Source organism: Rhinopithecus roxellana, chromosome 8 (assembly GCF_007565055.1).
Source record: "Rhinopithecus roxellana isolate Shanxi Qingling chromosome 8, ASM756505v1, whole genome shotgun sequence".
NCBI classification, from domain to species: domain Eukaryota; kingdom Metazoa; phylum Chordata; class Mammalia; order Primates; family Cercopithecidae; genus Rhinopithecus; species Rhinopithecus roxellana.
This window is the reverse complement of record NC_044556.1, coordinates 120452333-120466553: the sequence shown is the minus strand read 5'-3', so window position 1 is coordinate 120466553 and position 14221 is coordinate 120452333.

Genomic DNA, 14221 nt, shown 5'->3' with positions numbered 1-14221 from the left:
TAACTGCAAACAACTTGAAATGCTGAATAAATTTCAGCAGCTCGTCAAAGCCGCTGTAGCCAGACTGCCTCTCTAGATTCCTCCTCTCTGGACAGAGCATCTCTGAAAGAAAGGCAGCAGCCCCACTCAGGGGCTTATAGTTAAACTCCCATCTCCCTGGGACAGAGCACCTGGGGGAAGGGGCAGCTGTGGGCACAGCTTCAGCAGACTTAAACATTCCTGCCTGCAAGCTCTGGAGAGAGCAGTGGATTTCTTAGCACAGTGCTCAAGCTCTGCTAAGAGACAGACTGCCTCCTTAAGTGGTTCCTTGATCCCCATGCCTCCTGACTGGGAGACACCTCCCAGCAAGGGTCAACGGACATCTCATACAGGAGAGCTCTGGCTGGCATCTGGCAGGTGCCCCTCTGGGATGAAGTTTCCAGAGGAAGGAACAGGCAGCAGTCTTTGCTGTTCTGCAGCCTCTGCTGGTGATACCCATGCAAACAGGGTATGGAGTGGACCTCCAGCAAACTCCAGCAGACCTGCAGCAGAGGAGCCTGTTAGAAGGAAAACCAGCAAACAGAAAGGAATAGCATGAACATCAACAAAAAGGATGTCTACACAAAAACCCCATCTGAAGGTCACCAATATCAAAGACCAAAGCTAGATAAATCCACAAAGATGAAGAAAAACCAGTGTAAAAAGGTTGAAAATTCCAAAAGCCAGAATGCCTCTTCTCCTCCAAAGGATCACAACTCCTCACCAGCAACAGAACAAAGCTGGATGGAGAACGAGTTTGACGAACTGACAGAAGTAGGCTTCAGAAGGTGGGTAATAACAAATTCCTCCAAGCTAAAGAAGCATGTTCTAATTAAATGCAAGGAAGATAAGGACCTTGAAAAAAGGTTAGAGGAATTGTTAAGTAGAATAACCAGTTTAGAGAAGAACATAAATGACCTGATGGAGCTGAAAAACTCAGCATGAGAACTTCGTGAAGCATACACAAGTATCAATAGCCAAATTGGTCAAACAAAAGAAAGAATATCAGAGATTGAAGATCAACTTAATGAAATAAAGCACGAAGACAAGATCAGAGGAAAAAGAATGAAAAGGAATGAACAAAGCCTCCAGGAAATATGGGGTTATGTAAAAAGACCAAACCTACGTATGATTGTTGTACCTGAAAGGGATGGGGAAAATGGAACCAAGCTGGAAAACACCCTTCAGGATATTATTCAGGAGAACTTCTTCAACCTAGCAAGACAGGCCAACATCCAAATTCAGGAAATACAAAGAACACCACAAAAATACTCCTTGAGAAGGGCAACCACAGGACACATAATCATCAGATTCACCAAGGTTGAAATGAAGGAAAAAATGAGTGAGTTTCTTAATCCTGAGTTTTAATTTGATTGCACTGTGGTCTGACTAACAGCAGATCTCTCAGCAGAAACCCTACAAGCCAGAAGAGAGTGGGGGCCAATAGTCAACATTCTTAAAGAAAAGAATTTTCAACCCAGAATTTCATATCCATCCAAACTAAGCTTCATAAGCGAAGGAGAAATAAAATACAGACAAGCAAATGCTGAGAGATTTTGTAACAGTCATGCCTGGCTTACAAGAGCTCCTGCAGGAAGCACAAAATATGGAAAGGAAAATCCGGTACCAACCACTGCAAAGACATACCAAATTAGAAAGACCATCAACACTATGAAGAAACTGCAGCAACTAATGGGCAAAATAACCAGCTAGCATGATAATGACAGGATAAAATTCACACATAACAATATTAACCTTAAATGTAAATGGGCTAAATGCCCCCCAATTAAAAGACCCAGACTGGCAAATTGGATAAAGAGTCAAGACCCATCAGTGTGCTGTATTCAGGAGACCCATCTCATGTGGAAAGACACACATAGGCTCAAAGTAAAGGGATGGAGGAATATTTACCAAGCAAATGGAAAGAAAAAAAAAGCAGGGGTTGCAATCCTAGTCTCTGATAAAAAAGACATTAAACCAGTAAAGATCAAAAAAGACAAAGAAGGGCATTACATAATGGTAAAGGGACCAATGAAACAAGAAGAGGTAACTACCCTAAATATATATGCACCCAATACAGGAGCACCCAGATTCATAAAGCAAGTTCTTAGAGACCTACAAAGAGACTTAGACTCCCACTCAATAATAATGGGAGACTTTAACACCCCACTGTCAATATTAGACAGATCAATGAGAGAAAATTAACATGGATATTCAGGAGTTGAACATAGCTCTCGACCAAGCAGACCTAATAGACATCTGCAGAACTCTCTATCCCAAATCAACAGAATATACATTCTTCTCAGCACCACATAGCCCTTATTCCAAAATTGACCACATAACTGGAAGTAAAACACTCCTCAGCAAATGCAAAAGAATGGAAATCATAACAAACAGTCTCTCAGACCACAGTGCAATCAAATTAGAACCCAGGATTAAGAAACTCACTCAAAACCACACAACAACATGGAAACTGAACAACTTGCTCCTGAATGACTACTGGGTAAATAAAGAAATTAAGACAGAAAAAAATAAGTTCTTTGACCAATGAAAACAAAGACACATCGTACCAGAATTTCTGGGACCCAGCTAAAGCAGTGTTTAGAGGTAAATTGATAGCACTAAATGCCCACAGGAGAAAGTGGGAAAGATCTAAAATGGACACCCTAACATCACAATTAAAAGAACTAGAGAAGCAAGAGCAAACAAACTAAAAAACTACAAACCACCGCTCAAGAAATAACTAAGATGAGAGCAGAACTGAAGGAGATAGAGACATGAAAAACTCTTCAAAAATCATTGAATCCAGGAGCTATATTTTTGAAAAGATTAACAAAATAGACTGCTAGCCAAAATAATAAAGAAGAAAAGAGAAGAATCAAATAAACACAATAAAAAATGACAAAGGGTATATAACTACTGATCCCACAGAAATACAAACTACCATCAGAGAATACTATAAACAGCTCTAAGCAAATAAACTAGAAAATCTAGAAGAAATGGACAAATTCCTGGACACATACACCCTCCCAAGACTAAACCAAGAAGAAGTTGAATGCATGAATAGACTAATAACAAGTTCTGAATTTGAGGCAATAATTAATAGCCTACCAACCAAAGAAAGCCCAAGACCAGACAGATTCACAGCCAAATTCTACTAGAGGTACAAAGAGGAGCTGGTACCATTCCTTCTGAAACTATTCAAAACAATAGAAATAGAGGGACTCCTCCCTAACTCATTTTATGAGGCCAGCATCATCCTGATACCACAACCTAGCAGAGATACAACAAGAAAAGAAAATTTCAGGCCAATACGCCTGATAAACATAGATGCAAAAATCCTCAATATAATACTGGCAAACCAAACCCAGAAGCACATCAAAAAGCTTATCCACCACAATCAAGTTGGCTTCATCCCTGGGATGCAAGGCTGGTTCAACATATGCAAATCAATAAATGTAATTCATCACATAAGCAGAACCAATGACAAAAACCACATAATTATCTCAATAGATGCAGAAAAGGCCTTTGACAAAATTCAACATCCATTCATGCTAAAAAATCTCGATAAACTAGGTATTGATAAAATGTATCTCAAAATAATAAGCGCTATTTATGACAAACCCACAGCCAACATCACACTGAATGGGCAAAAGCTGGAAGCATTCCCTTTGAAAACTGGCACAAGACAAGGATGCTCTCTTTCACCACTCCTATTCAACATAGTATTGGAAGTTCTGGCCTGGACAATCAGGAAAGAGAAATAAATAAAGGGTATTCCTATAGGAAGAGAGAAAGTCAAATTGTCTCTGTTTGCAGATGACATGATTGTATATTTAGAAAACTCCATTATTTCTTTTTTTTTTTTTTTTTTTTTTTTTTGAGACGGAGTCTCGCTCTGTCACCCAGGCTGGAGTGCAGTGGCCAGACCTCAGCTCACTGCAAGCTCCGCCTCCCGGGTTCACGCCATTCTCCTGTCTCAGCCTCCCGAGTAGCTGGGACTACAGGCGCCCGCCTCGTCGCCCGGCTATTTTTTCGTATGTTTTAGTAGAGACGGGGTTTCACCGTATTAGCCAGGATGGTCTCGATCTCCTGACCTCGTGATCCGCCCGTCTCGGCCTCCCAAAGTGCTGGGATTACAGGCTTGAGCCACCGCGCCCGGCCGAAAACTCCATTATTTCAGCCCCAAATCTCCTTAAGTTGATAAGCAACTTCAACAAAGTCTCAAGATACAAAATCGATGTGCAAAAACCACAGGCATACACCAATAATAGAGAGCCAAATCATGTATGAACTCCCATTCACAATTGCTACAAAAAGAATAAAATATCTAGGAATACGACTTACAAAGGATGTGAAGGACCTCTTCAAGGAGAACTACAAATCACTGCTCAAGGAAATAAGAGAGGACATAAACAAATGGAAAAGCATTCCATGCTCATGGATAGGAAGAATCAATGTCGTGAAGATGGCCATACTGCAGCCCAATGTAATTTATAGATTCAATGCTATTCACATCAAGCTACCATTGATTTTCTTCACAGAATTAGAAGAAAACTACCTTAAATTTCATATGGAATCAAAAAAGAGCTCATATAGCCAAGATAATCCTAAACAAAAAGAACAAAGATGGAGGCATCACACTACCCAACTTCAAACTATACTACATGGCTACAGTAACCAAAATAGCATGGTACTGGTACCAAAACAGATATATAGACCAACGGAACAGAACAGAGGCCTCAGAAATAACACTAAACATCTACAACCATCTGATCTTTGAAAAACCTGAACAAAACAAGCCATAGGGAAAGGATTCCCTATTTAATAAATAAATGGTGTTGGGAAAACTGGCTAGTCATGTGCAGAAAACTGAATCTAGATCCCTTCCTTACACCTTATACAAAAATTAACTCAAGATGGATTAAATACTTAAACGTAAGACTTTTAGGTCTTATGGTAGGTCTTATGTCTTAGGTCTTATGGTCTTACACCAGTACCATGCTGTTTATGGTTTTAGCCATAAAAACCCTAGAAGAAAACCTTGGCAACACCATTCAGGACATAGGCATAGGCCAGGACTTCATGATTGAAACACCTAAAGCAATGGCAACAAAAGCCAAAATTGACAAATGGGATTTAATTAAATTAAAGGGCTTCTGCACAGCAAAAGAAACTATCATCAGAGTGAATAGGCAACCTACGGAATAGGAGAAAATGTTTGCAATCTATCCACCTGACAAAGGGCTAACATCCAGAATCTACAAGGAACTTCAACCAATTTACAAGAAAAAAGCAACCCCATGAAAAAGTGTGCAAAGGATATGAACAGACACTTCTCAAAAGAAGACATTCATGCAGCCAACAAACATATGAACAAAAGCTCATCATCACTGGTCATTAGAGAAATGCAAATCAAAATCACAGCAAGATACCATATTACACCAGTTAGAATGGCTATCATTAAAAAGTCAGGAAACAACAGATGCCGGAGAGGATGTGGTGAAATAGGAAGAGTTTGACACTGTTGCTGGGAGTGTAAATTTTTTCAGCCATTGTGGAAGACAGTGTGGTGATTCCTGAAGGATCTAGAACTAGAAATTTCATTTGACCCAGCAATCCCTTTTCAGGGTATATACCCAAAGGATTATAAATCATTCTACTATAAAGACACAAGCACACATATATTTATTGCAGCACTGTTCACAATAGCAAAGACTTAGAACCAACCAAATACCCATCAATGATAGACTGGATAAAGAAAATGTGACACATATACACCATGGAATACTATGCAGCCATATAAAAGAATGAGCTCATGTCCTTTGCAGAGACATGGATGAAGCTGGAAACCATAATTCTCAGCAAACTAACACAGGAAGAGAGAACCAAACACCACATGTTCTCACTCATAAGTGGGAGGTGAACAATGAGAACATATGGACACAGGGAGGGGAGCATCACACACCGGGGCCTGTTGGGGGTGGGGGGGCTAGGGGAAGGATAGCATTAGAAGAAATACCTAATGTATATGACAGGTTGATAGGTGTACAAACCACCATGGCATGTGTATACCTATGTAAAAAAGCTGCACATTCTGCACATGTATCCCAGAATTTAAAGTGTAAAAAGAAAACAAAAAAAAGAAAACAAAAAGCAAAAGATGGGTTACAATATTGATCAAGGTCATAATGCCCACTTTTGTTGTTTATGTTTTTTTGAGATGGAGTTTCACTCTTTTTGCCCATGTTGGAGTGCAATGGCACTATCTCGGCTCACTGCAACCTCCACCTCCTGGGTTCAAGCGATTGTCCTGCCTCAGCCTCCCACTAATGCCCGCCTTTTAAAGAAATATGATCAAACCTCATATTTAAATACAAGTTATTTATCAAGCAATATAGAGCTCTCTAAAATACACGTACTTCCATTAAAATAACAACAACAAAAAATAAAAAGTATGTATTAGTTTGCTAGTACTGTTATACCAAAGTATCACAGACCTGGAAGCTTGAACAACAGAAATTTATTTTCTCGGAATTCTGGAGACTAGAAGTTCCAGATCAAGGTTTCAGCAAGGTTTGTCTTTTTTTTTTTTTTTTTAAGCTTCTGTCTTCAGTTTGTAGTGGCTATCTGCTCCTTCCTGTGTCTCCATGTCCTCTTCCTTCTATGTGTGTCTATATTCTACTATCTTATAAGAACACTAGTTATATTGAATTAGGACCCACCCTCATGGCCTCCTTTTAACATAATTATTTCTTACAGACTTGTGTCTCTAAATAGTCATATTCTGAGGTACTGGGGATCAGGACTTCAACATGTGAATTTGGGGGTGGGAGGAGGCAGGGCACAATTCTGCCTATAACCATGTAAAAGTGTGATTTTTATGATTCTATGCATTTACCAATTTTATAAATGGGATCTAAATTATGTGTACACATGGGTGTCAAGTGGAATGATAGACACTGCAGACCTGGAAGGGTAGGGAATAGAAGCAGGTTGGATGATGAGAAATTACTTAATGGATACAATGTACATTAACTGGGTGATAGACACACAAGAGCTCTGACTTCACCACTATACAATATGTATCCATGTAAAAGAATTATGCTTGTCCCCTACATATTTATACAAATAAAAATTTTAAAATAGAGGAATTAAAAAATATGTGTCTCAAATGTTTCAACAATAAGCATTTTGAAAGATTCTGCTAATAGTGTGGCAGCGCTCTCTGGTGAGTGCAAACTAAGACTCACAGTCTGGTGGTCTGTGGAGGTGATAGACCTGTGATCTCTGCAAGTAACTGTTTGCATGAACTGATATGTGTATAGTCGTCCCTCAGTATTTGTGGGGAATTGGTTCCAGGACCCCTTATAGATACCAAAATCATAGATGCTCAAGTCCCTTATATAAAATGGAATAGTATTTACATATAACCTATGCACATCCTCTTCTATACTTTAAATCATTTCTAGATTACTTATACCCAATAAAAGGTAAGTGCTATATAAAAGTTGTCATACTATATTTTAAAATTTGTATTATTTTTATTATTGTAGTTATTTTTTATTGTTTTTCCTCAATATATTTTATCTGTGGTTATTTGAATCCACGTATGCAGAACTCATGAATATGGAAGGCCCATATGTATAGGCTTTTGTGAAGGAGGCAGAGAGAAGAGTTAGGAGTGAGAGCAAAAATCAGGGTAAACAACAATGGCCAGGACAATGGCATTATTATTTTTTTTTCCATCTGGTCTAGTTAACTGTTTTTAGCCTTTTTGTAGAGAGATACTATAGACCAAACTTTAGGATCTATTTCCAAGAAAGGCTTTAGAGGAATCTGCACACAAGCAGAGCTGCTGTGAGGCCCAGTGACAAAATGCAAAGTAGAATAGGAAAGAAGCCCTCTCTCTGTGCTTCATATTACAATGCAGGTCTAGCAGTCTGAGTGGCAAAATGTCCATCAGCACTGACTGCTTTTCCTGGTAGGGCAGAGCACTGTCAGAACACACAAATGTGGAGTGCCTTGACAAGGAGACTGTCAAAGAGATGGATGAGCCTACTGATTTCTCACACACAGAAAAACCTCTCTTGGGATCTTGCAGAAATCACTGAGAGAAATTGTGAGGTTTAAAGTATCCAGGAGCAGAAAAAGAAAAGTTCTTTAAAAATGGAGTGTGTTTTTTTTTTTTTTCTTTTTTCTTTTTTTTTTTTTTGAGATGGAGTTTCACTCTTGTTGCCCAGGCTGGAGTGCAATGGCATAATCTCGGCTCACTGAAACCTCCACCCTCCAGGTTCAAGTGATTCTCCTGTCTCAGCCTCCCGAGTAGCTGGGATTATGGGCACTCGCCACCATGCCTGGCTAATTTTTGTATTTTTAGTAGAGATGAGGTCTCGCTATGTTGGCCAGGCTAGTCTCAAACTGCTGACTTCAGGTGATCTGCCCACCTCGGCCTCCCAAAGTGCTGGGATTACAGGCATGAGCCAACTCGCCCAGTCAAAAATTGAGTTTTTAAATGTCCATGACTTCATTTATGCCTACTATCATTTGGATTACAATTAGAAACTTGTTCTGTAAAGGTTTCTAGTCATCCCTTTGATAAGTTTTTTTTCACCATAATATGATGGAGACATGTGACCTCATAATTTTGGCAAATGTTGACTTAAGAATTTTCTTGGAAATCTTTGTGCGTGTGGAAAGGATTTTTAGTGCATACTGTGCTACATGGCCAGCCTTCACTTTCATACCCTGCTTTGAGATGGAAAGGATAATTATTTCTCTAGCTGCTAGGAGTGCTGCTAGATAAAAGCATTTATTTGTCTACCTTCTCTTGGAATTCCTCCACTGATGTCACACCACCTTTCCAAGGAAGCCTTTGTCTGATGAATGGAGGTTATAAAAGCCCTGCTCTTAGCTCCAACTTGTAAAACTCTGAAGGAACATTCGGTTTCAGAGCCGCCACTGAGTTCAGATGAATCCTTTGTTGTGACAGCACTTACAGTCTAACAAAAAATAAGCCAAATGTTCATAATAACAGAATGAATAAATAAATAGTCTTTGATGTATATAATGGAGTACTAAATAACAATGACAATAATCAAACTGCAGTTTGATGAATCACCATGGATAAAAATCACTCAATGTAATGTTGAGTAAAAGAAGCAAGACACAAAATGGTACATATTGAATAGGGTTATACTTTTTAAAAACAGATATATATCAACAGATACATAATTAGTTATCATCTGTTGATATATAAGAATAGAATGGCTAGGTCATAGGGAATACATATGTTCATCTTTAATACATAGTATCAGTTTTCTAAATAGGCTGTGCCAATGATGTACTAAAATGAAGTACTAAATAGCAATGACAATCAAACGACAGTTGCATGCATCAACAGAGATGCGTCTCACTCAATGAAATGTTGAGCGAAAGACACAAGTCATGAAAGGGTATATGTTGAACAGAAGTACACATTTCAAAAACAAGCCTAAATTATCTTTGGTCAGAACTGTTGTTATCCTTTGTTGGGAGGTGGGGTATAGCATAATAACTAGAAAGACTTGCAAGGGAGCTTCTGGAAGTTGTGATGAGTTCTCATTGTTATAGTTTCCCCACTGACATGGATGCATTTACTTTGAGAACATTTCAGTCGTACAATCATGATCATGTACACTTCTTTCTTTTTTATGAGAAGATCTATGAATGCACATGTATACTTCAGTAAAGGAAGGGGGAAAATACTCTGAAGGGACTTCTGTTCACATTATGGAAAAACTACTTTTTTTCCTGTGAAGAGATGAGAAAGGAATTTGGAAATTGTTCATTTGAGCTTGGAAATAGTTTATTTGACCTTGACTCCCTTTAAAGGAATTTTTAATAATTTGGAGGCTACTCCATGGAAATTGGAGATTTTTAAAAATCAATGTCTAAGGGTTATTTCCCTTTTCAATCTTTCTAGAATTAGTTTCCAATCATGACTTCTGATTCTTGAGGCTTTTAGGCTTGAATACTTTTCCTAAATGAGACATTCCTTTTATTCATATTGACTAATGAAGAAAAATGTGGCCATTTACCTGTTGCTCAGTGTAGTCTGTGATTTAGAGCACTGGAGAGTTCCAAGGATGGGTCATTGTTTGATATCTGGAGTAGTTATTTAACACTGCATCTGTCTCCTGGTGCAAAGACCCAGCGGGAAAAGATGCAGGTGGTGGGTAGGCATTAAACTTTCTTAGAAACTAACAAAGTTGAAAGCTCTGTATAGAAACCTTGGAAAACTCTGGGTTACTGAGAGAATAAAGGGAGCCTGATTGAGAACCCTCTGAAAATAGACCCCAAAGAGGAATGCTAAACAGCAAAGTAATCCATTCCTGGGAGACCCATTCAGGTAAGAGTAAACCCATAATAGGTAATTCCCCCCAGCCTGTTTTTACTTTGAACATGTGTCTAGAGGCTGGAAAACTATCTCAACTGACAAACTGATGCTTATAGCACAGTTAAAAATGTAATAATTTAGCGTGAGCTACAGATTCTATCCAGGAAACCAAGAAGCAGAGTAACAGACAATACAGGGGCTGTATAGTATAGTTAAGGTGCTTCTTCAAAGCAGAGAGTTGGTCCCCAATGAAATGCAAGACAGAATTTCCTAGTTGTTTTTTCTTGTATATACTTATAAACAAACATAATCAGATGCCCATTTTTCAGATACAAATTACGGTGATGTACCTAGAGATGTATTAATGTTCTCAGGAATGATATTCAATCAGTTTGGAATGATTTTTATCTTTGCAAAAAGAAATTTGAAAAACAGAAGTATTTTAGTATTTTGTGAAGAAATTTATACTTTCTCTAGAATTTCTGCCATCTTTTAATGCGATGGTGGCAACAAGTTTTTCAGGAAATGAGAACAAAGAAAAATAAGACTGTTCCCTGGATTTACCTTTATACTTTCTTCAGTAGATATGAAATCAGTGTGACAAATCAAAGGGAATGGTGCCCCATGATACTTGTTTCCTTAGTGCTCTTCATGTGACCTGTGTGTCAGTTCTGTAGGACTTACAGCACCTTCAAGGTAGTGACACATATTTCTTTCTGGAATCATCGTGATAAGCTGTCGTCAGGCATCACTAACAAAATCACTTCACCTTGTTCCTTAATAGGTTTGGATTCTAGGGGTTTCAGGATAACTTAGAGACTCACATCGCTCACAGAATCTTGGGAAATTTTATTGTCCTCCACATGGAGGTGACATCTAGGAAGACAGCAGTGCAATGTCCCCAGCCTGGCTCAAAGGAGAACATTTTGATAAAGGCTTGTATAAGTAAAAGTGCTTCCTTCATTTCAATAATTTCACAAATCCCTCTCAATTTGAACTCTCTTACCTATCATCCAACAATGCATGCCACACTCACAGTGAACCGTGAAAATTATTATTTTTCTTGGAATAATAAACTTTCTGTTCCTCCTTTCCTGTTACAAATATTGTTCCCTGGCTAAAGGGTGGAAAGGTGGGTAGCTCAGGTCTATCAATAGTATTCCACTTCATTAGTTGCAGTGAATGGATCTAGGATGGGTACGTGACCTAAGAAAAATCACTCGTAATCCTTCCCTGGAACTAAACATATTCTTTAAGATTTCCAAGACAGGAGGATAGGAACATGGGGCTGCTAGCAGAATTGTGGAGAGAAGTTGCTTGCAGAGTGAAGCCAAGTAGAGATAATTGTCAGACAGAGACAGAAGAAATATTGTGGCTTTGAGTCTCTGGCTAAAGGTCCTGAGGCTCGGATTCTTGTAGCTCTCATTTCAGTTGTGTGAATTGCTCGTGTATGCTCCAGAGCTTTGTGAATGAAAGAATTTTCTTTTTCCACAAGCCAGTTAGAGTTTATTTCTGTTGCTAGCAACTGAAGAAAGTCCTAATGAATAAAAGAACATTATCAAGAATAATAGGAAAGCAAAAAAGTCAGTTGCTTCTAGTTTGGAGATACAGTAGTCCCTTCTACTCTGTGGAGGATATTCCAAGAACTCCAATGGGTGTCTGAAGCCAGGGATGGTACCAAACCCTGTACGGTCATCCCTCAGTATCCGCAGGGTATTGGTTTCAGGACCCCTGTGGATAACAAAATCCACAGATGCTCAAGTTTCTTATGTAAAATGGTGTAGTGTTTGCATATAGCCTATGCTCATCCTCCCATGTACTTTAAATCCTCTCTAGATTACTTATAATACCTGATACAATGTAAATGCTATATAAATAGTTGTCATACTGTATTTTTATTGCTTTATTTAAAAATGTATTTTCAATCTGCTGTTGGTTAAATCCATGGATGCAGAACCTGTGGATATGCAGGGCTAATTGTACATACTGCTTTTTCCATCTGCTGACCGAGATGGTTACTAAGTGACTAATGGGTGGGTAGGTGTGGATATGCTGAGTAAAAGGATGATTCACATCCTGAGTGGGACAAAGTGGAACAATGTGAGATTTCATCATGTTACACAGAATGACATGTGATTTAAACCTTATGAATTGTTTATTTCCGGAATTTTCCCTTCACTATTTTCAGACCTCAGTTGACCATGGGTACTGAAACTGTGAAAGGGGCCACAGTGGATAAGGGGGTACTGCTGTATTTATTTCCACCATTGAATCCAAATGGCCTCTTTCTGTATGCCTTTGGTAACTGGATATTAAATACCTGGCGTCAATCTTGTGGTAATTTCCAAATAGCTGGGGCATACCATAAAGCTTTTCTCTGAGAGCTGTGTTTCTCAAACTTCAGTATGTTCTCTGGGGTTAAGAATTTCCTGTTTTTTTTTTTTTTTTTAAAAAAAGTCTCAAATATGACAATATATCTATATTATGTCCTTAATTGGCACAAAGAAGACAGTCACACATCTGCTGTATTCTAACTACTGTGTGAGGCAGGATAAGTTTATTGTGTTTAGTAAAGATAGCTCAGACCTCAAGTTACTCATTGCTAGGAACATACAAAAATAATATTATTTACTGCATTTATTATTAGTTAAAAAACAATGGTTGATACAAACTATGAGTAAATTGGGAATAAAGAAGGGACAATCGTTACAGGCTGAGAAAACTAAAGAAATATGGAATTTGAGCAGAGTCCTGAAGGACAAGTAAGCTCAGATTGTGTAGAAGAAGCAGGGACAGGCTTTCAGAGAGTAGAAGTTGTAGGGACAAAGGCTCTAAAAAGAGAGAATGTAGGTTTAGGTGCCAAGGAAGGAAACCTGATGAAGAAGAGGACATTCACTCCATACCATTAACATTGTTTATTTGTCTCTTTACTGACCACTCATTCCAATTGCAATGTCTTGATGAATTTTGATCTAAGGGTGAGAAGAAGGAATTAACCATCTCGTCTCATCTAGAATTCTTCTTGACACATGGTCCCCTAAAAACATTTTGTGTGTTCCTGTTTTCTATGGCATCCATGGACTTCCTTTCTGATCATTCATCAAAGTAAAGGGCCATCTGCTCTGTGCTTAGTCTGTTCCATGAATGAAATTAGGGCATATATTATGTGGCTCCAGTCCAGCTTCCCCTTCTTCACAGCTGCTGTGTCCCTTTGAACAGCCCATGAGGCAAAACTGATGTCTCACCTTACTGCAAGGTGCATGACCCCTTTGCTTCCAATCTTATTTCACTTTGAAAAATACCTGCACCTCATGCTGTTCAGATGTTATGTTAGTGTATAGTGTTATTTACCATACACTAAACCACTAGTTGTTTAGACCCTTTGGCAGTAACCCATTTTACCAAGAAAGGTTCTAATGAAAATTCAATATTTCAATCAATTCTTCTATTACAGGAAGAATAACAGCTTTCAATTTCCTTTTATATCCCAATTCCTTTTAAGTACATTATTGACATTTGCTAACCAAGCTCCTTTATGTTTTTGGGACCTTCACTTCACAGGGGAAGGTTGGAAGCTAGACACAACCTTAAAACTATAGTCTCAAATGAATGAAAATAGTCCTGGTGAATGGGAATAAAGTAACAAAACTAAAAATATTTCAAATGCCTTAAAAAACTCTGAGTGTGTGTGTGTGTGAATATGTAATTGACAAATACTCATCTCTACCAAACCAGAGAACCAGAGAGAGACCTGTGGATGACTAGGAGGAAGAGATTTTTTAATTATATATTTTTTGTTAAAAAAATCACTATTCCAAGATTTCC